We start from the raw sequence: 21,401 nt of genomic DNA, 5'->3' as shown, positions 1-21,401 counted from the left end.
TCCCCGAGTCTTCCCAAAGGTTCTACTTGGCACAAACACTAATTAAAAGAATAAAACCACATCTAAAAAAAGGCTAGATGAATTATTTTTTAGTAAACAGAATCAAAAAGCAAGAAACAAAAATAAAATTGGGTTGCCTCCCAACAAGCGCTATCGTTTAACTCCCCTAGCTGGGCATAAAAGCAAGGATAGATCTAGGTATTGCCATCTTTGGTATGTAATCCATAAGTGGCTCTCATGATAGATTCATAAGGTAATTTAATTTTCTTTCTAGGAAAGTGTTCCATGCCCTTCAAGAACATCATTAATTCTTCCCATAGGTTTCTTAATGGTGGAATCCGCAAGATGCATGTTTAAAGAACAATCATCAAATTCATGGAAACCTAGAAAATCACACAAAGTTTTAGGGATCGTGGAAACACTAGCACCCAAATCACATAAAGCATAGCATTCATGATCTTTCATCTTAATTTTAATAGTAGGTTCCCACTCATCATGAAGTTTTCTAGGGATAGAAACTTCCAATTCAAGCTTTTCTTCATAAGATTGCATTAAAGCATCAACGATATGTTTAGTAAAAGCTTTGTTTTGACTATAAGCATGCGGAGAATTTAGCACAGATTGCAACAAGGAAATAAAATCTATTAAAGAACAATTATCATAATTAAATTCCTTGAAATCCAAGATAGTGGGTTTATTGCTATTTAAAGTTTTGACCTCTCCCATCCCACTTTTATCAATTTTTGCATCAATATCTAAAAACTCCGAATCATTGGGACGCCTTCTAACTAAAGTTGACTCATCTCCAGTCCCATCATTAACAAGATTCATATTGAAAAACAAATATTTAATATGGGACACATCAATAACTTTTAGATCTTCATCATTATTATCATGGAAACTAGAAGAACACGCTTTCACAAAGCAATCTTTTTTAGCACGCATCCTAGCGGTTCTTTCTTTGCACTCATCAATGGAAATTCTCATAGCTTTGAGAGACTCATTTATATCATGCTTAGGTGGAATAGATCTAAGTTTCAAAGAATCAACATCAAGAAAAATTCTATCCACGTTCCTAGCCAACTCATCAATCTTAGACAATTTTTCTTCAATCAAAGCATTGAAACTCTTTTGCGAACAAGTAAATTCTTTAATATTAGATTCAAAATCAGAGGGCATCTTATTAATTTCCATAAGAATTGTTGTAGGAATTACCATAATTATTATAGGAATTACTAGGAAATGGCCTAGGATTAAAATTACCTCTATACGCGTTATTACCAAAATTGTTCCTACCAACAAAATTCACATCCATAGATTCATTATTATTCTCAATCAAGGTAGACAAAGGCATATCATTAGGACCATAAGAAACATTCTTACTAGCAAAAAATTTCATAAGCTCATCCATCTTTCCACTCAAAAAATTAATTTCTTCTATAGCATGCACCTTTTTATTAGTAGATCTTTCAATATGCCATTGAGAATAATTAACCATAATATTATCTAGGAGTTTAGTAGCTTCTCCTAAAGTGATTTCCATAAAAGTGCCTCCCATGGCCGAATCTAAGAGATTTCTAGAAGCAAAATTCAATCCGGCATAAATTTTTTGTATAATCATCCAAAGATTCAAACCATGTGTAGGGCAATTACGTATCATTAATTTGATCCTCTCCCAAGCTTGTGCAACATGTTCATGATCAAGTTGCTTAAAGTTCATAATATCATTTCTAAGAGTGATGATCTTAGCGGGAGGAAAATACTTAGAGATAAAAGCATCTTTGCACTTATTCCATGAAATGATACTATTTTTAGGCAAAGACAAAAACCAAGTTTTAGCACGATCTCTAAGGGAAAACGGGAATAGCTTCAATTTAACAATATCATTATCCACATCTTTCTTCTTTTGCATATCACACAATTCAACAAAGTTGTTTAGATGGGTAGCGGCATCTTCACTAGGAAGGCCTGAAAACGGATCTTTCATGACAAGATTCAGCAAAGCAGCATTAATTTCACAAGATTCAGCATCGGTAAGAGGAGCAATCGGAGTGCTAATAAAATCATTATTGTTGGTATTGGAAAAATCACACAATTTAGTATTGTCTTGAGCCATCGTGACAAGCAAGCAATCAAACACACAAGCAAAAAAGAAACAAGCAAAAAGAGACAAACTAGAAAACAGAAGGGGGACGGAAAAAGAGGGCGAATAAAATGGCAAGGGTGAAGTGGGGGAGAGGAAAACGAGAGGCAAATGGCAAATAATGTAATGTGAGGGATAAGAGTTTGTGATGGGTACTTGGTATGTCTTGACTTGTGCATAGACTCCCCGGAAACGGCGCCAGAAATCCTTCTTGCTACCTCTTGAGCACTGCATTGGTTTTCCCTTGAAGAGGAAAGGGTGATGCAGCAAAGTAGCATAAGTATTTCCCTCAGTTTTTGAGAACCAAGGTATCAATCCAGTAGGAGGCCACACGCAAGTCCCTTGTACCTACACAAACAAATAAGAACCTTGTAACCAATGCGATAAAGGGGTTGTCAATCTCTTCACGGTCACTTACGAGAGTGAGATCTGATAGACACTACAAAAAATACACTTCCGGGATGATACGCATTTGTCACGGTAGGTCACGTTTTCTATCATGCATTTACATCCATGAAAAATTTATGACAGAATCAAGATAGTCATACCTGTGCTATCGGAGAAGTGTTCCATGACATTACCAAAATTATCATCACGGAAGTGTCCACTTCCATGACTATAAATCACGCGTCACAGAAGTGCTTTTGTCAACGGTGACCAACACGTGGCATCCACCGTAACGGAACGCTATTAAGCTATCGGGTCCGGTTTTGGATCCAATAACCCGCTAACAGCCCCAACCAATGCGGATTTTCCACGTGTAAAATCATCATTGGCTGGAGGAAACACGTGTCGGCTCACCGTTGGGACAGATGTCATCCACTCATTGGACTCAAAGCGCCTATGATACGTCGACACGTGGCACGGCCCAATAGAGGCCCATTCCTGTGAAAAGGCCGGCCTGTTTGACTTGGTCAAAAGGTGGTGGGCCGGCCCACGGCAAGCCTGTTAACGGCCTGTTCGCATATAGCCCATTTACAGCCCGCTAACCCAGGGCCCGTTTACGTCCTATCCGAATTAGGCCCATTAGCGTCATTTGGGCCGTCCAATATAATTCCAGCCCGTTTTAACTTCCGGCCCATGTATGGCCCATGACGTCTTTTGGCCCATATGAGGCCCTTAGTAACCCTCGGCCCATTAACGTCCCGTGGTAAAACTAGCCCGTAATGAACAGTGTATCACTTTATACCCATTAACGGCCCATTATTCCGTTGGGCCATTTCCAGACCATGTTATCTTTCGGCCTTCTCAGGGCCCATTTATTCTTGGGCTCATTTCCAGCATTCGTTTACTTTCGGCCCGTTACTGTCATTTTCTGCTTGTGGGCCAAATACAACACGTGGTTACAGTCGGCCCATTTGTGGCCCGTTAATACGTTGGGTCATTTTCATAGCTTCATCAAATACGACCTATTAACGACGGCCCGTTATGGTCAGCCAATGAATGGACGATTTCAACTCTAGCCCATTTACGGCCATAATGTGGTCTGTTATTGGCCCATGTTTGGCCAACCGATCATACGGCCCGTAGAAGGCCCATTGATGATACGACCCGTAGAAGGCCCATTGTGTCTACGCCCCGTAGAAGGCCCATTGTTTCTATGGCCCTTAGAAGGCCCATTGTTTCTACGACCCGTAGGAGGCCCAAGTTAACTATAGTAATTATGTAGCCCATTGTTAATGTGGCCTAGTTTTAAAAATAGGTTATTGCGCCCACTAGCAAACCGCGGAAAAAAGAACTGCACTGACTACAAGAAAACAAATAAACAAGACAACGGAAATCAATAAGCAAGCAACTTACGCTAGGCTATTGATAACCCATAAGTATAGGGGATCGCAACAGTTTTCGAGGGTAGAGTATTCAACCCAAATTTATTGATTCGACACAAGGGGAGCCAAAGAATATTCTCAAGTATTAGCAACTGAGTTGTCAATTCAACCACACCTAGAAACTTAATATCTGCAGCAAAGTATTTAGTAGCAAAGTAATATGATAGTAGTGGTAACGGTAGCAAAAGGTAATCATAACAAAAGTAATGTTTTTGGTATTTTGCAGTGATTGTAACAATAGCAACGGAAAAGTAAATAAGCGAACAACAATATATGGAAAGCTCGTAGGCAATGGATCGGTGATAGAGAATTATGTCGGATGCGGTTCATCATGTAACAGTCATAACCTAGGGTGACACAGAACTAGCTCCAATTCATCAATGTAATGTAAGCATGTATTCCGAATATAGCCATACGTGCTTATGGAAAAGAACTTGCATGACATCTTTTGTCCTACCCTCCCGTGGCAGCGGGGTCCTAGCGGAAACTAAGGGATATTAAGGCCTCCTTTTAATAGAGTACGGACCGAAGCATTAACACATAGTGAATACATGAACTCCTCAAACTACGGTCATCACCTGGAGTGGTCCCAATTATTGTCACTTCGAGGTTGCCGGATCATAACACATAGTAGGTGACTATAGACTTGCAAGATAGGATCAAGAACTCACATATATTCATGAAAACATAATAGGTTCAGATCTGAAATCATCGCACTCGGGCCCTAGTGACAAGTATTAAGCATAGCAAAGTCATAGCAACATCAATCTTAGAACATAGTGGATACTGGGGATCAAACCCTAACAAAACTAACTTGATTACATGATAAATCTCATCCAACCCATCACCGTCCAGCAAGCCTACGATGGAATTACTCACGCACAGCGGTGAGCATCATGAAATTGGTGATGGAGGATGGTTGATGATGACGATGGCGACGGATTCCCCTCTCCGGAGCCCCGAACAGACTCCAGATCAGCCCTCCCGAGAGGTTTTCGGGATTGGCGGTGGCTTCGTATCGTAAAACATGATGAATCCTTCTCCCTGATTTTTTTCTCCCCGGAAGTGAATATATAGAATTGGAGTTGAGGTCGGAGGAGCTCCAGGGGGCCCACGAGGTAGGGGGGCGCGCCCAGGGGAGCAGGGGCACCCCCACCCTCGTGGCTAGGGTGTGGGCCCCCTGGTCTTGATCTTTTGCCAGTATTTTTTATTATTCCCAAAAAGACGCTCCGTGGAGTTTCAGGTCATTCCGAGAACTTTTGTTTCTGCACATAAATAACACCATGGCAATTCTGCTGAAAACATCGTCAGTCCGGGTTAGTTCCATTCAAATCATGCAAGTTAGAGTCCAAAACAAGTGCGAAAGTGTTTGGAAAAGTAGATACGACGGAGATGTATCAACTCCCCCAAGCTTAAACCTTTGATTGTCCTCAAGCAATTCAGTTGACAAACTGAAAGTGATAAAGAAAAACTTTTACAAACTCTGTTTGCTCTTGTTTTTGTAAATATGTAAAGCCAGCATTCAAGTTTTCTGCAAAGATTATGAACTAACCATATTCACAATAACTTAGGTCTCATGTTTACTCATATCAATGGCAAAATCAACTAGCGAGAAATAATAATAAATCTCAGATGACAACACTTTCTCAAAACAATCATAATATGATATGATAGGATGGTATCTCGCCAGCCCTTTCTGAGACCGCAAAACATAAATGCGGAGCACATTTAAAGATCAAGGACTAACTACACATTGTAATTCATGGTAAAAGAGATCCAGTCAAGTCATACTCAATGTAAACTAACAGTAATGAATGCAAATGACAGCGGTGCTCTACAACTGGTGCTTTTTAATAAGAGGATGATGACTCAACATAAAAGTAAATAGATAGGCCCTTCGTAGAGGGAAGCAAGGATTTGTAGAGGTGCCAGAGCTCTATTTTGAAATAGAGATGAATAATATTTTGAGCGGTATACTTTCATTGTCAACATAACAACCAAGAGATGGCGATATCTTCCATGCTACACACATTATGGGCGGTTCCCAAACAGAATGGTAAAGTTTATACTCCCCCTCCACTAACAAGCATCAATCCATGGCTTGCTCGAAACAACGAGTGCCTCCAACTAACAAGAGTCCCAGGGGGAGTTTTGTTTGCAATTATTTTGATTTGATTTGCATAAAGCATGGGACTGGGCATCCCGGTGACCAGCCATTTTCTCGTGAGTGAGGATCGGAGTCCACTCCTCTTGAGAATAACCCTCCTAACATGGAAGATACGGACATCCCTAGTTGATGCATGAGCTCTTTGAGCATACAAAACAGAATGTTTATTTGAAGGTATAGAGTTTGGCACATACAAATTTACTTGGAACGGCAGGTAGATACCGTATATAGGTAGGTATGGTGGACTCATATGGAATAACTTTGGGGTTTATGGGATTAGATGCACAAGCAGTATTCCCGCTTAGTACAGGTGAAGGCTGGAAAGAGACTGGGAAGCAACCAGCTAGAGAGCGACAACAGTCATGAACATGCATTAAAATTAATCGACACCGAATGCAAGCATGAGTAGGATATAATGCACCATGAACATAAATATCATAGAGGCTTTGTTGATTTAGTTTCAACTACATGCATGAACATGTGCCAAGTCAAGCCACTCGAATTGTTCAAAAGAGGATACCACCCTATCATACCACATCACAACCATTTTAATAGCATGTTGGCACGCAAGGTAAACCATTATAAGCTCCTAGCTAATTAAGCATGGCATAAGAAACTATGATCTCTAGTTGTCATTGCAAACATGTTTATTCATAATAGGCTGAATCAGGAACGATGAACTAATCATATTTACAAAAACAAGAGAGGTCGAGTTCATACCAGCTTTTCTCATCTCAGTCGGTCCATCATATATCGTCATAATTGCCTTTCACTTGCACGACCGAACGATGTGGATAATAATAATAGTGCACGTGCATTGGACTAAGCTGGAATATGCAAGCATTCAATAAACAGGAGAAGACAAGGCAATATGGGCTCTTTTGTTAGATCAACAATAATGCATATAAGAGCCACTTCAACAATTTAATCATGGTCTTCTCCTATCGACCCCAAAGAAAAGAAATAAAACTATTTACACAGGTAAGCTCCCAACAAGCAAAAGAAGAACATGAAATCTTTTTGGGTTTTCTTTTTAATTACTACTACAAGCATGGAAATTAAAACTAGCTAAAAGCTACAACTAATTTTTTGTTTTTTCTTAAGGTTTATTAAGCACACAAGAAGAAAGCATAAAAAGAGAACATAAACTAGCATGGATATTACAATGAAAAAGTATGAGCACCGACATCTAGCAATGAGTGTGTGAACATGAATGTAATGTTGGTGAGAAATGCGTACTCCCCCAAGCTTAGGCTTTTGGCCTAAGTTGGTCTATGACCACGGTTGGCCTGGCGGATATCCATAGTAATAGTTGGAGTCGTACTGTGAAGAAGAAGACTTTGTGGTTCCGACTCTGGCTCTGTGGCTGATGTAGGGTTTCGGTAAGCGTGAATGTCCTCCGGCAAGATGAGGTACTGGCCTGTAGATAAATCAAACAAGGAAGGAGCAGGCAAGGTGATAGTCTCAGGATGACGTTTATCAAAGAACAATTTGTATTTAAGCTCCCCTTCCCTATTCTTTATAATAAAATCATGCGCTACCATACTCTTATAATCTAAATAAACAGTAGGCAGCAATTTTTCTTCTTTTTCATAGTGCCTAATGGGTATGTTATAATATGCAGCAAGGCGTGAAGCATAGATACCACCAAAGATGGGGCCCTTTGTACGGTTCAGACTTAACCGTTTAGCAATATTACCGCCCATACTAACAGATTCGTCACGGAATAAACCATGAAACAAATTAAAAATATCAGGAACACGAAGGTTTCCATAGTTTTCGCGACCAATTAAGCAACGACTAGCAAATATTGCAAAGTAGCGTAAAACAGGAAAATGTATGCTAGTGATTCTTGCATCGGAAACCTTCCTAGTTTCCCCTACAGTGATAGTGTCAATAAACCCATCCACGTCTTTACGATGTGGTTCCTCTAAGCTACCCTCGAAAGTTATTTTGCAAACCCTACAAAATTCATATAGTGACATCTTCTTAACCACATCATATAAATGAAACTCTACTGAAGGAGGTGATTCCTAGGATAATAGTAGAAGTTTTGCACAAAAGTATTGGTGAGTAAAAGATACTATTCGTGTTGGTCGCGGAGGAAGTCGGTGAGGCCTGCATTCTTAGCCAATTCATAAAAATCCTCATAAATCCCGGTTGCTCTCAAGAAATAATCGGAGGGCCATTCACACGGCCTAACCTCCGCGGTGCGAGGCAGATTATATTTGGGCTTCTTTGCTTCTTCATTTTGCTTTTCCTTCGAGCTTCGGCTCGATGAGCCCCTCAAAAATCTCTTCATTATTTTCTGAAAAATTCTGAAATTTTTAGTAACTTCAAGATAAAAGTGAACCAAACTCAACAAAATTGATAGCAACCACTCCTACAAGTGCCTAGAGCCCATATCATGCATTAGAACTACTTGGAACCATAAAAATTTGACATGCAAGCTCAAGAACAAGGTCACCTAAGTAGCAAAAATATGCAATGAATAAAGCACTAGAACAAAAACTAATTGAACTAATGGAGGAGTCACATACCAAGGAACAATCTCCCCAAGCTGTTTTGTGAGAGGTGCTTTGAGCAAGGAGATCGAAAATGGCAGCAAAATGAGCTTGGACTCGGGTTTGAGTTGGATAATGGTGTTTGTGGGAGGAAGAAGAAGTGTGTGGGTGCAGGAATAAGTGGAGGAGGGCCACCGTGGGCCCACGAGGCAGGGGGCGCGCCCAGGGGGTAGGGCGCGCCCTCCACCCTCGTGGCCAGGTGGATGCCCCCCTGCTGTGTTCTCAGTGCCAAATATTCTCAAATATTCCATAAAAAATCATATTTAAATTTCAGGGCATTTGAAGAACTTTTATTTTCGGGGTATTTTTATATTGCACGGATAATTCAGATAACAGACAGAAAATACTATTTTTATTTTATTTAATATAAATAATAGAAAGTAAAAGGAGGGTACAGAGAGTTGTGTTTTCTAAATTCATCCATCTCATGATCTTCAAAAGGAATCTATTAACAAGGTTGATCAAGTCTTGTTAACAAACTCATTCCGAATAACATGGAACCGGAGAATTTTCGAATAACACTAGGTTATCTCAACGGGGATATGCACATCCCCAACAATAATAATATCATATTTCTTATTGACAGTAGGAAGAGGAAATTCAAAACCTCCAAAAATAATCGATGGAAATTTTCCAATAGAATTGATACTGTGGACTTCAGGTTGTTTCCTCGGAAAGTGTACCGTATGCTCATTACCATTAACATGGAAAGTGACATTGCCTTTTTTGCAATCAATAACATCCCCTGCGGTATTCAAAAAGGGTCTTCCAAGAATAGTGGACATACTATCGTCCTCGGGAATATCAAGAATAACAAAGTCCATTAAAATAGTAACGTTTGCAACCACAATAGGCACATCCTCACAATAACAGGTATAGTAGTTGATTTATTAGCCATTTGCAAAAATATTTCAGTAGGTGTCAACTTATTCAAATCAAGTCTATGATATAAAGAGAGAGGCATAACACTAACACCGGCTCCAAGATCACATGAAGCAGTTTTAACATAGTTTCTTTTAATGGAGCATGGTATAGTGGGTACTCCTGGATCTCCAAGTTTCTTTGGTATTCCACCCTTAAAAGTATAATTAGAAAGTATGGTGGAAATTTCAGCTTCCGGTATCTCTCTTTTATTAGTAACAATTACTTTCATGTACTTAGCATAAGGATTCATTTTAAGCATATCAGTTAATTGCATACGCAAAAAGATAGGTCTAATCATTTCAGCAAAGCGCTCAAAATCCTCATAATTCTTTTTCTTGGATGGTTTGGGAGCAAAAGGCATGGGTTTCTGAACCCATGGTTCTCTTTCTTTACCATGTTTCCTAGCAACAAAGTCTCTCTTATCATAACGTTGATTCTTTGATTGTGGGTTATCAAGATCAACATCAGGTTAAATTTCTATATCGTCATCATTGCTAGGTTGAGCATCAACATGAACATTATCATTAACATTATCACTAGTTTCAGGTTCATTACCAGACTGTGTTTCACCATCAGAAATAGAAATATCATTTGGATTCTCAGGTGTTTCAATAATAGGTTCACTAGAAGCATGCAAAGTCCTATTATTCTTCTTTTTCCTCCTTTTAGAAGGGCTAGGTGCATCTATATTATTTCTCTGAGAATCTTGCTCAATTCTCTTAGGGTGGCCTTCAGGATACAAAGGTTCCTGAGTCATTTTACCAGTTCTAGTAGCCACTCTAACAGCAAAATCATTATCCTTACTATTCAATTCATTGCGCAAATCATTTCGAGCTTTAAGTACTTGTTCTACTTGAGTGGTAACCATAGAAGCATGTTTACTAATAAGTTTAAGTTCAGCTTTGACATTAGCCATATAATCACCCAAGTGTTCAAACATATCAGCACTGCATTTTAATTCTCTACCAAAATAAGCATGGAAGTCTTCTTGCTTAACCATAAATTTATCAAACTCATCTAAGCATGGGCTAGCAAACTTAGTAAATGGGATTTCAGCTTTATCATATCTATAGATAGAATTTACCTTTACTACCTGTGTCGGGTTATCAAGACCATGTGTGTCTTCAATAGGAGATGGATTAAAATTATGCATTTCTTCGAAAGGTGGTAAATTAAGACCATGTATTTCTTCAATAGGAGGTAAATTCTTAACATCTTCAGCATTAATACCCTTTTCTTTCATGGATTTCTTTACCTCTTGCATATCTTCAGGACTGAGAAATAGAACACCTCTCTTCTTCGAAGTTGGTTTAGGAACAGGCTCAAGAAGTGTCCAATTATTTTCATTAGTCAACATATTATTTAATAGAATTTCAGCTTCATCCGGTTTTCTTTCCCTGAAAACAGAACCAGCACAACTATCCAGGTAATCTCTGGAAACATCGGTTAGTCCATTATAAAAGATATCAAGGATTTCATTTTTCTTAAGAGGATGATCAGGCAAAGCATTAAGTAATTGGAGAAGCCTCCCCCAAGCTTGTGGGAGACTCTCTTCTTCAATTTGCACAAAATTATATATATATCCCTTAAAGCAGCTTGTTTTTTATGAGCAGGGAAATATTTAGCAGAGAAGTAGTAAATCATATCCTGGGGACTACGCACACAACCAGGATCAAGAGAATTAAACCATATCTTAGCATCACCCTTTAATGAGAACGAAAATATTTGAAGGATATAAAAGTAGCGAGTTCTCTCATCATTAATGAATAGGGTGCCTATATCATTTAATTTAGTAAGATGTGCCACAACAGTTTCAGATTCATAGCCATAAAAAGGATCAGATTCAACCAAAGTAATTATATCAGGATCAACAGAGAATTCATAATCCTTTTCAGTAACACAGATAGGTGAAGTAGAAAAAGCAGGGCCAAGTTTCATTCTAGCATTAAGGGATTGCTGCTTCCATTTAGCTAATAACATCTTTAGATCATATCTATCATTGCAAGCTAAAATAGCTCTAGTAGCTTCTTCATCAATAACATAACCCTCAGGAACAACAGGCAATTCATATTTATTAGGGGGAGAGTCTACATCATCACTTTCATCAATATTATCAGTTTCAATAATTTCATTCTCTCTAGCCCTAGCAAGTTGTTCATCAAGAAATTCACCAAGTGGCATAGTAGTATCAAGCATAGAAGTAGTTTCATCATAAGTATCATGCATAGCAGAAGTGGCATCATCAATAACATGCGACATATCAGAATGAATAGCAGAAGCAGGTTTAGGTGTCGCAAACTTACTCAAAACAGAAGGTGAATCAAGTGCAGAGCTAGATGGTAGTTCCTTACCTCCCCTCGTAGTTGAGGGATAAATCTTGGTTCTTGGATCTTTCAAGTTCTTCATAATGATAAGAAGATATAAATCCCAAGTGAATCAAAGAATAGAGCTATGTTCCCCGGCAACGGCGCCAGAAAATAGTCTTAATAACCCACAAGTATAGGGGATCGCAACAGTTTTCGAGGGTAGAGTATTCAACCCAAATTTATTGATTCGACAAAAGGGGAGCCAAAGAATATTCTCAAGTATTAGCAGCTGAGTTGTCAATTCAACCACACCTAGAAACTTAATATCTGCAGCAAAGTATTTAGTAGCAAAGTAATATGATAGTAGTGGTAACGGTAGAAAAAGGTAATGATAACAAAAGTAATGTTGTTGGTATTTTGTAGTGATTGTAACAATAGCAACGGAAAAGTAAATAAGCGAAGAACAATATATGGAAAGCTCGTAGGCAATGGATCGATGATAGAGAATTATGCCGGATCCGGTTCATCGTGTAACAGTCATAACCTAGGGTGACACAGAACTAGCTCCAATTCATCAATGTAATGTAAGCATGTATTCTGAATATAGTCATATGTGCTTATGGAAAAGAACTTGCATGACATCTTTTGTCCTACCCTCCCGTGGCAGCGGGGTCCTAGCGGAAACTAAGGGATATTAAGGCCTCCTTTTAATAGAGTACCGGACCAAAGCATTAACACACAGTGAATACATGAACTCCTCAAACTATGGTCATCACCGGGAGTGGTCCCGATTATTGTCACTTTGGGGTTACCGGATCATAACACATAGTAGGTGACTATAGACTTGCAAGATAGGATCAAGAACTCACATATATTCATGAAAACATAATAGGTTCAGATCTGAAATCATGGCACTCGGGCCCTAGTGACAAGCATTAAGCATAGCAAAGTCATGGCAACATCAATCTTAGAACATAGTGGATACTAGGGATCAAACCCTAACAAAACTAACTCGATTACATGATAAATCTCATCCAACCCATCACTGTCCAGCAAGCCTATGATGGAATTACTCACGCACGGCGGTGAGCATCATGAAATTGGTGATGGAGGATGGTTGATGATGATGATGGCGACGGATTCCCCTCTCCGGAGCCCCAAACGGACTCCAGATCAGCCCTCCCGAGAGGTTTTAGGGCTTGGCGGTGGCTCCGTATCGTAAAACGCGATGAATCCTTCTCCCTGATTTTTTCTCCCCGAAAGTGAATATATAGAGTTGGAGTTGGGGTCGGAGGAGCTCCAAGGGGCCCACGAGGTAGGGGGCGTGCCCAGGGGGCAGGCACGCCCCCCACCCTCGTGGCAAGGGTGTGGGCCCCCTGGTCTTGATCTTTTGCCAGTATGTTTTATTATTCCCAAAAAGAGGCTCCGTGGAGTTTCAGGTCATTCCGAGAACTTTTGTTTGTGCACATAAATAACACCATGGCAATTCTGCTGAAAACAGCGTTAGTCCGGGTTAGTTCCATTCAAATCATGCAAGTTAGAGTCCAAAACAAGGGCAAAAGTGTTTGGGAAAGTAGATACGACGGAGACGTATCAGCTATCACGGCTATTACACATATTACATCCACTGGGCATCAAAGTTCGCCACAAGTGCAAATATAGGGAACAAAGCAGCATATAAACGCCACAACAAAACAAGTCCAGAACTGAAACCACTTCAGAAGAGCTCAAGAAACAATATCCTGGGTACCCATAATGCTGGAAAGATGCTTAGCAAGCTTATTAACTTTCTCTTGTTTCGCGCTTAAATCCTCCAGCACTTGCGGTTGCACCAGAAAGTATGCATCTGAATTCTGCAGGGACTTCCTCAGTCCTTCGGCTTCCTATTGCATAACATTTGATCGATGTCTTTCAACTTGAAGTTGAGACTCAAGAAGCCGAACTGATTCAAGCAGCGAGTTCGAAGAGCTGGTGCCAGTAGTAGTAGTCAGTAACTCGAACACTACATCAAGAAAGGACTTTGGTGTTGTCTCAGTGTCTTCAATATAGTTTTTATTAGCTTTCTTGGAGAACAACAGGGATGTCTCACTATCTTGAACCTGATCTGCATTACTTCCTTTACCATTGCATAACGGGGTACTCTTCTCCAATATTTTATCCGCGTTCTAAAGGAGAAACAAACAAACACATCACAAGTTTACAATGTAGTGTATGAAACTCATTTTGGTAAACCAGTTCAGTAGTAAGGTGGACAGGATAACAGCATGAAACAAACCTATATCTATGTAGTATGGTCACTGTATGGTCTATATCATTCTGGTTTATGTTGCCAAATCAAGATAGATACAGTTCAAATCATATCTATTTAAGAGAAAGCGGCATAGACAGAATATAAGTGTGGGAAACTACACAACAATAACAACACTTGTAATGTGCATGACATGAGAACATAACTGTTTTTTCAATTGAAACTAAAATCAATGTAGAGCAAGTTACAACAGAAAACACGTTATAGAAACAGGTTTAAAACATAACTGTTGCGCCATTGGAGTTTCAATTGCATCCTTCAAATTTTAAATTAGTTGGTATGAGTAAATACAGTGATGCAAGAGCAAAGTAGTATGAACCATAGCTACGGAACCTGACTTGAGAACAATTCTTCTTCTGCTGTAAGCGTTGACTTGGGGTTCAGAGTGGTGGTCCTCGTGCTTTGGGCACTGCAGTTGCCTTACTAACTGCTCGTGTTTGGGTGCTCTGTGGTGGAGACGGTGCTGTGTCAACGGGAACTGGGTTACTATCTGCTGGGGTAGGGGTTAGAAGGGGTGTAGCTGGTTCTCTGTCCAACTGGGTAGGGGGTACAATCTGCATGAGTCTGTGTTATGTGTGGTGGGGATGGTTCTTGGGCAAGTATAACCATGGTTCTCTCTCCATCGACAAGTAGCACGATCTTTTCTGAAGACCATGTTTTTACTCCCACAGATACTGCCATCATCCCCTCCAATTGAAATGGCTGATAAACAAGAAAAGTAATTGAATGTACAGACATTGTAAGATAGACAGATGCAATGGATAGTAGGGAAGAAAACAGGGCATGAAATAATTCACATTTATGTTGTCTAACCAAACAGAATAGCAGGACATAATTTCAAATATATGATGGCTAATTAAACAGGATAGCATGACACAATTCACATGTATGATGGCTAACTAAATAGGGTAGAATGACATACTTCAAAATATGATGACTATGTAAACAAGATGACATGATATAACTATACGATGTGTCTATTAAAGTGGTTGGCATGCCATAAATCACAAACATGCCGTCGATGGAAACATGATGGCATGATATAATTCACGGATAGAATGACATAATTCAAAATATGATGACTATGTGAACAGGATGAGATGATATAACTATATTGTGTCTTCAGAAAATGGGTTGGCATGCCATAAGTGAGATACAAGCTATCTATGTAAACATCATGACATGATATAATTCAAATATATGATTTATATACTAAGGAAGTGAGCAGAGGGCAAACACATATATGATGTGTCAACTAAGGAGATGGCATTCAATATCGTGTATATGATGTAAAATCTAAGAATTGCAATACAATATATGCATGATATGAGTAATATAACCCTGCCAAGTTTGAGCATACACCTCAGGGGGATAATATGACTGGTCATCTGCCTCTGAATCCTCCTCTGAAGAGCTATCTGCAACCAGCAACATATCTGCTTCACCAGGTAGCATTGTTTGCTCTGAAGACCTTGTTTTCACTCCAGATTTCTCCATCACCAATTCAAATGGCTGATGCATAGGAAGAGCAGTTGAATATACAAAAATTGTCGACAAAAGCAATGAGAAATACAAAAAAAGGATGGCATGATATAATTCACATATATGACGCTTGGCTAAACAGCATGGCATTGCATAATTCACATATATAATGCCTTGCAACAAGATAGCATTGCATAATTCACATATAAAATGGCCCCTGTTTGTTTCGGATTCTAGGACCAGATTCAGGTTTGCCAGTGAAGCTAAATCTGAAATCTGAAACAAACAGCTATTTGAAATCATCTTTGCCAGTGAAGCTGAATCTAGATTTGAGCCATTTTTAGTGCAATTTCCTGAAGCACCTCAAAGTGTACTTTAGTGGCGAATCTAATTCCCAGAATCAGCTTCGGCACTGAAGCGAATCCACGGGTGATTAAAATCCAAACGAAGTTGAAACAACCAGGGCCAATGTCTTGCAAAAAGATGGCATTGCATAATTCACATATATGGTAATTAGACAACAAACAGGTGACATTCACACAAATCATGTCTAAACTAAGAAAATGACATAGCAATGCAAGATACCATACGCACAATATGAGCAACATAACCCTGCCAAGTTAGAGCATGCACCTCGGGGGGGGGGGGGGGAATAGGACTGGTCGTCTGTCTCTAAATCCCCCTCTGAGGAGCTATCTGTAACCAGCAAGACATGCGCTTCGTCAGATAGCATTGTCTGCTCTGAAGACCTTGTTTCCACTCTAGATTTTTCCATGACCGTGCCGAATGGCTGATGCACAGGAAGAGTAATTGAATGTACTAAAATTGTTGACAAATTTAACACATAATAAAAAAAATGATGTCATGATATAATTCACATATAAGATGACTGGCTAACTAGGGTGGCATTGCAAAATTCACATATATGATGCCTGGCTAAACAAGATGGCATTGCATGATTCAAATATACGATAAAGAAACTAAACAGATGGCATTGACACAAAGCATGTCTAAACTAAGCAGATGACATCTTTGATGTATACAGTAAGCAATGCAAGGCACCATATGCATGATATTACCAACATCAGCATGCCAAGTTAGAGCGAATACCTCATGGGGTAAATAGGAGTGGTCTTGTGCTTCTGAATCCCCCTCAAAACAGTTATCATCCTCTTGATTACGATCAAAAATGGGTGGAGGGGGGCTGCCTTTGCGCCCACCATGGAGCGACGTCTGCATGAAATTTTATTGCCACGCAAGGCTCGTCTCTTTTGCTCTAGATGTTCAGTTCCATTGTGTACAATAACTGACATGCATAGGAATAAAACATAGTGAGATTATGTAAGGAGTGCATGCACAAATCCAGAGTGAAGGTAGCAAAATGTGGATAGACCCAAAACCAATGATAGCAGGCAGATAATAGCTTTAGTTAAAAAATACAGATAATGCCTCCTTTAATGTTTGTTTGCACCCAACATGAAACTCATAGTAGACACCCGAGATTAACCAGATAGTAGACAGATAGTACTGATTGCTGCCCCAATATGTACCCCACAACCATTTAAAAACTCAAGTTTCAGCATAAGTTTGGACCTGAGTCGCAGTCTAATAGGTGAACACGATGATAAAGTAGCATGTCATCATATTAAGCGATGCATAACGTAAGCAGACATGGAAGAGTGCGACCTCTCTTGCGAACCCGTGTAGTCCTCAAGGTCATCTACTCAGTTGATGATGGTAATGCAGTTGTCGTGGCTGCCGGCGGCGGGGAAGAAGACCTGAGGCGGCGAAAGACAGTCTGGAGAGCGGATCCCTGCTATGGTGAACCCTTCCGTCGTTGGAGCAGCTGAGCTGGGGTGGAACACAGCACCGCAGGAGCAGGACAAACCACATAAGGTTTTCTTTGACACATATCTGTAACAGAAGTAATTGTGTAAGGGCTTGTTTGAATTTGAGGATTCTAACAATGCAGGGATAGGAAATAGACATGAATAGGATAGGAATGCACGTGAAAAACAGAGAATTTAATAACACAGGATTTCTGCCAATCTGGTTGTTTGGTTCACAAGAATTGGAAGATCACAGGATGCAAAGAAGCATGGTGAGATTAAGTCAAACCACAAGAAGTGTACTCCTCTTTGGCGAAGCCATGTCGATCTCAGCGTGATTGGGTTGGCCGGTGAGGATGCTCTGGCTGACTTGGCTGTCGGAGGAGGGGAAGAAGATCTTAGGCGTTTGGAGATGGAGCCTGAGGTACTGCTCCGCTGTGATGGAGGGTTTCGTCGTTGGAGCAGCTCCGGTGAGTTGTAAGACGCCGAGGCTGAAGCAGGACAAGAGAGACAATGTTAACCTGAGTGGAATTCTAATAGCATCTCCAATAGATGACGTAAAACACATAAGCACAAACTTCTAGATGTATACATCAGCCGCTCATCTCTGAACTTAACTGTCGAAACTGAATTTAACTGTCGAAACTGAACTTAACTGTCGAAACTGAATTTTACTATTGAAACTAAACGCACTAGAGGTGAGGCTACAAGTTAGTCGACTGACTTTTTCATCTCTGGTCAGTCAATTTTGCAGCCGTTGGATACGAAATCAAGGGCCTGCAGTTCATCTTCAACCTCCACCCCCCTGAGCCGCCAGCCAACACCGGCCAAACAGCTGCCCCCCACCGCCCACGGCCAGCGGTGCGCCGCCCCGCCCGCCCTCCCCACCGTCGGTCTGCCACCGCCCCGGCCATCCCTATAGGCCCCCCCATGCCGAGGTTTTTCTCCGGCGATCCCCACGCCACCGCCCCACCACCACCGGCGACCACCGCCCCGACCCTGAACCCTAAGACCCCTGAAAAATTGACTGACCCAAAAGTCGATTCAGTCGACTGAAGTGTAGCTAAATCAGAGCAGCATCGCAAGCAAGAGCAAGAGCAAGAGCAGCAGCGCAAGCAAGAGCAAGAGCAAGAGCAGACCAGGCAGGGGACCGAGAGCAAGAGCAGAGCAGCAGCGCGAGCAAGAGCTAAAGCAGCAGCAGCTCCTACTGATGTGGACGTCGCTGCCGAGGGAGCGACACCGTGGAGGAAGTGGCTGGCGACGCCGCTGTGGATGGATCTGCGCCATGTCGGCTCAGGACCGAGCGCCGGCAGCATCGTGAGATCGAATCAAGAAGAAAATGTGGCGATTAGTGTACAACCTCTTTGGTGGCACCGATTAGGCCCCGGCTTCATCTGAGGAAACGGTGATGATGATGCTCTTCCGGTGGTGCAGGTGAAGACGGCAGTGTGGGAATGGAGGTGGCGCGAAAGACGAGGTGAACATCGGGGTAGCTCCTTGGAGGTGGAGGACGGGGTGGCTGAACCGGCGGGACGACCAGATCGACGACAGATCCTCATCCGATACGGTGGATGAGGGACATCGAGGTGTTGCTGTGGACGACATCGTCGAGGAAGAGGCTCCGGCTGTGTGGCAGACGGAGGAGGGTGTGGGGCTTCGCGGGTTTTGTCGGCCTCGGTGTACGAATGGGTGGGCGGATGGGATGGGAGTGGGGAACCATGGCTTAGGGACGCGCTTGTCCGAAATGTGGGGTAAGTTATGAAAGTACCCCCACCGATTTGAGGCGGTTCTTTCGGTTCAGGGGTATCACGGGCATTTCGCGTGTCGGGATTTCACAGGAGGTGGAAGTTTTCGCGCGCGTTGTAATTTTGGAATAGCAAGGAGCGGGTTGAGATGGAGGGAGTTGTCGGAGCAAAACGAGACAAAGATATATCTTAAATATTTCAGGCTAGCAAGGAGCAGGTTGAAATTTCCAGACAAGCCTAACGTGTACTATACCAAATCAATTCGCACTACAAATGTCATTCAAAACTTTGAATTCATGTTATGTTCAATTAAAATATTTCACTACGTGTATAATGCATGCAACCTAGTACTCAAATGAACGTTTTAGTGCATTCCAAACATATATACTACTGCTTCAATATGAACTAAATTTGAATTCGTTTCTCTATTTGAATAAGATCTACAATAATGATTGTTGTGAAGTGAAAGCATTTGAATTCGTTTCTCTGTTTTAATAAGATCTACAATCGTCATTATTGTCAAGTTAAACCATCGTTTGTGTATTGTCTTCACAGCACACCACATGATTAGTCTCGAGTTACATATGAACTATGTGTACTATATGAACTCGAGCTCGATTTTTTGAATCCACTTTATGTTGATTTCAAATCATAGTACATTTCAAGCTCTAGCTAGATCTTCACAAACTAAACCATGTCTCATATGTATAATGTGTTTATCACATTATGTATGGTGCCCCGCCCCCTACGCCTACAAGTATTTAGATGTGAGTTGCAAACACCACACATTACCACAAATTCAAACAAAATGTGAGAATGTTCGATATATAGTATTGTTTAGATTGTTCGATATTTAGTTGTAAGCTGAAACGCCACACATTATCACAAATTCAAATAAAATGTGAGATTGTTCGATATATAGTATGGTTTAGATTGTTCGACATTTAGCTGTGAGTTGCAAACGCCATGAATTATCACATTGTGGTATAACATGTGCAAAACCACAACACGCGTATCACCGCTATATTCATGCATGCATATGTTTAAAACACTATGATCTCCAATTCAAATATATGAATCCACTTTCATATCAAATTATGATCTTTGTTAGTCTCTTACACCCACACAATCCTCTAACCTTTGTAGCTACCACTAACTTTCTCTCGTTCATGCACACGCCCTCCTTGCCCTCCCCCTCCCTTGGCATTCTATCCATCGCGCACATTCATTTTTGTATTTAGGTCGTTCTCCCATAGTCTCCACAACTCCTTTCCGGCACACACCGATCGATAAACCTCTCCAGCGATGTCTGCCTACAACATACACATGCACCTTCAATCTCCTCCTTTATGTGTCCTTGCCTCGTGTCTCTCATATGGTCCCACACACGTGTAAACTCTCGCCCCTCTTTTCATCGGTCTTACAACCGCACACTCCTCCCCTATCTAACTAGTAGCTGGGCTTCTCGCACCACCTCCTAGCTCCATTCTCTCTGTCTATCCATCTCGCCGGGCCTTATTTGCCTCTAACAAATGGACGTACACTGACCAATCTCCCGCTATACATATAGCTAGCTAGGTCCTTATAACTCCTTTTTTCCCACGTGTCAATCGATCTACCTCATTAGTTATGTCTCTCCCTTCCTCCGACAAACAACAATTAATCTACCGATCTAGTTAGGTTTGCTTACTAAACACATGGTTCCCCTTCATCATCCATGGATGTGTCCTGACAGGTCTATCACGCACAGGCACACACAGAAACACATCCCCACTCTTATTAATAATATTGCAGTTCCACCCTCAGTTTGTCTAGTAGGCCTCTCCCACCATCTTCGAGAAGCAACTCCATCACCCATCCAGCACTGTACCCCTCTCCCTCCCTCTCTCTCTCTCCTCTCTCTCTCTCTCTATCCCATCCTATTTCCCGTCCTTCAGTTATGTATGGATGTCGACCAATCTCCCTCAAGACATAGTTGGGTCTCTCATTCTCAACACATATACGAGTCATTCTACCTCTATAGTTAGGCATCTGCCTACCCCTACCCCCACCCCTCGCACACACACACACCGATACATCGAGCGCTCTAGTCATGTCTCCCTGC

This window comes from Triticum urartu, chromosome 3, assembly GCF_003073215.2.
Source record: "Triticum urartu cultivar G1812 chromosome 3, Tu2.1, whole genome shotgun sequence".
In the NCBI taxonomy this organism is placed as follows: domain Eukaryota; kingdom Viridiplantae; phylum Streptophyta; class Magnoliopsida; order Poales; family Poaceae; genus Triticum; species Triticum urartu.
This window is presented reverse-complemented; position numbering follows the sequence as displayed.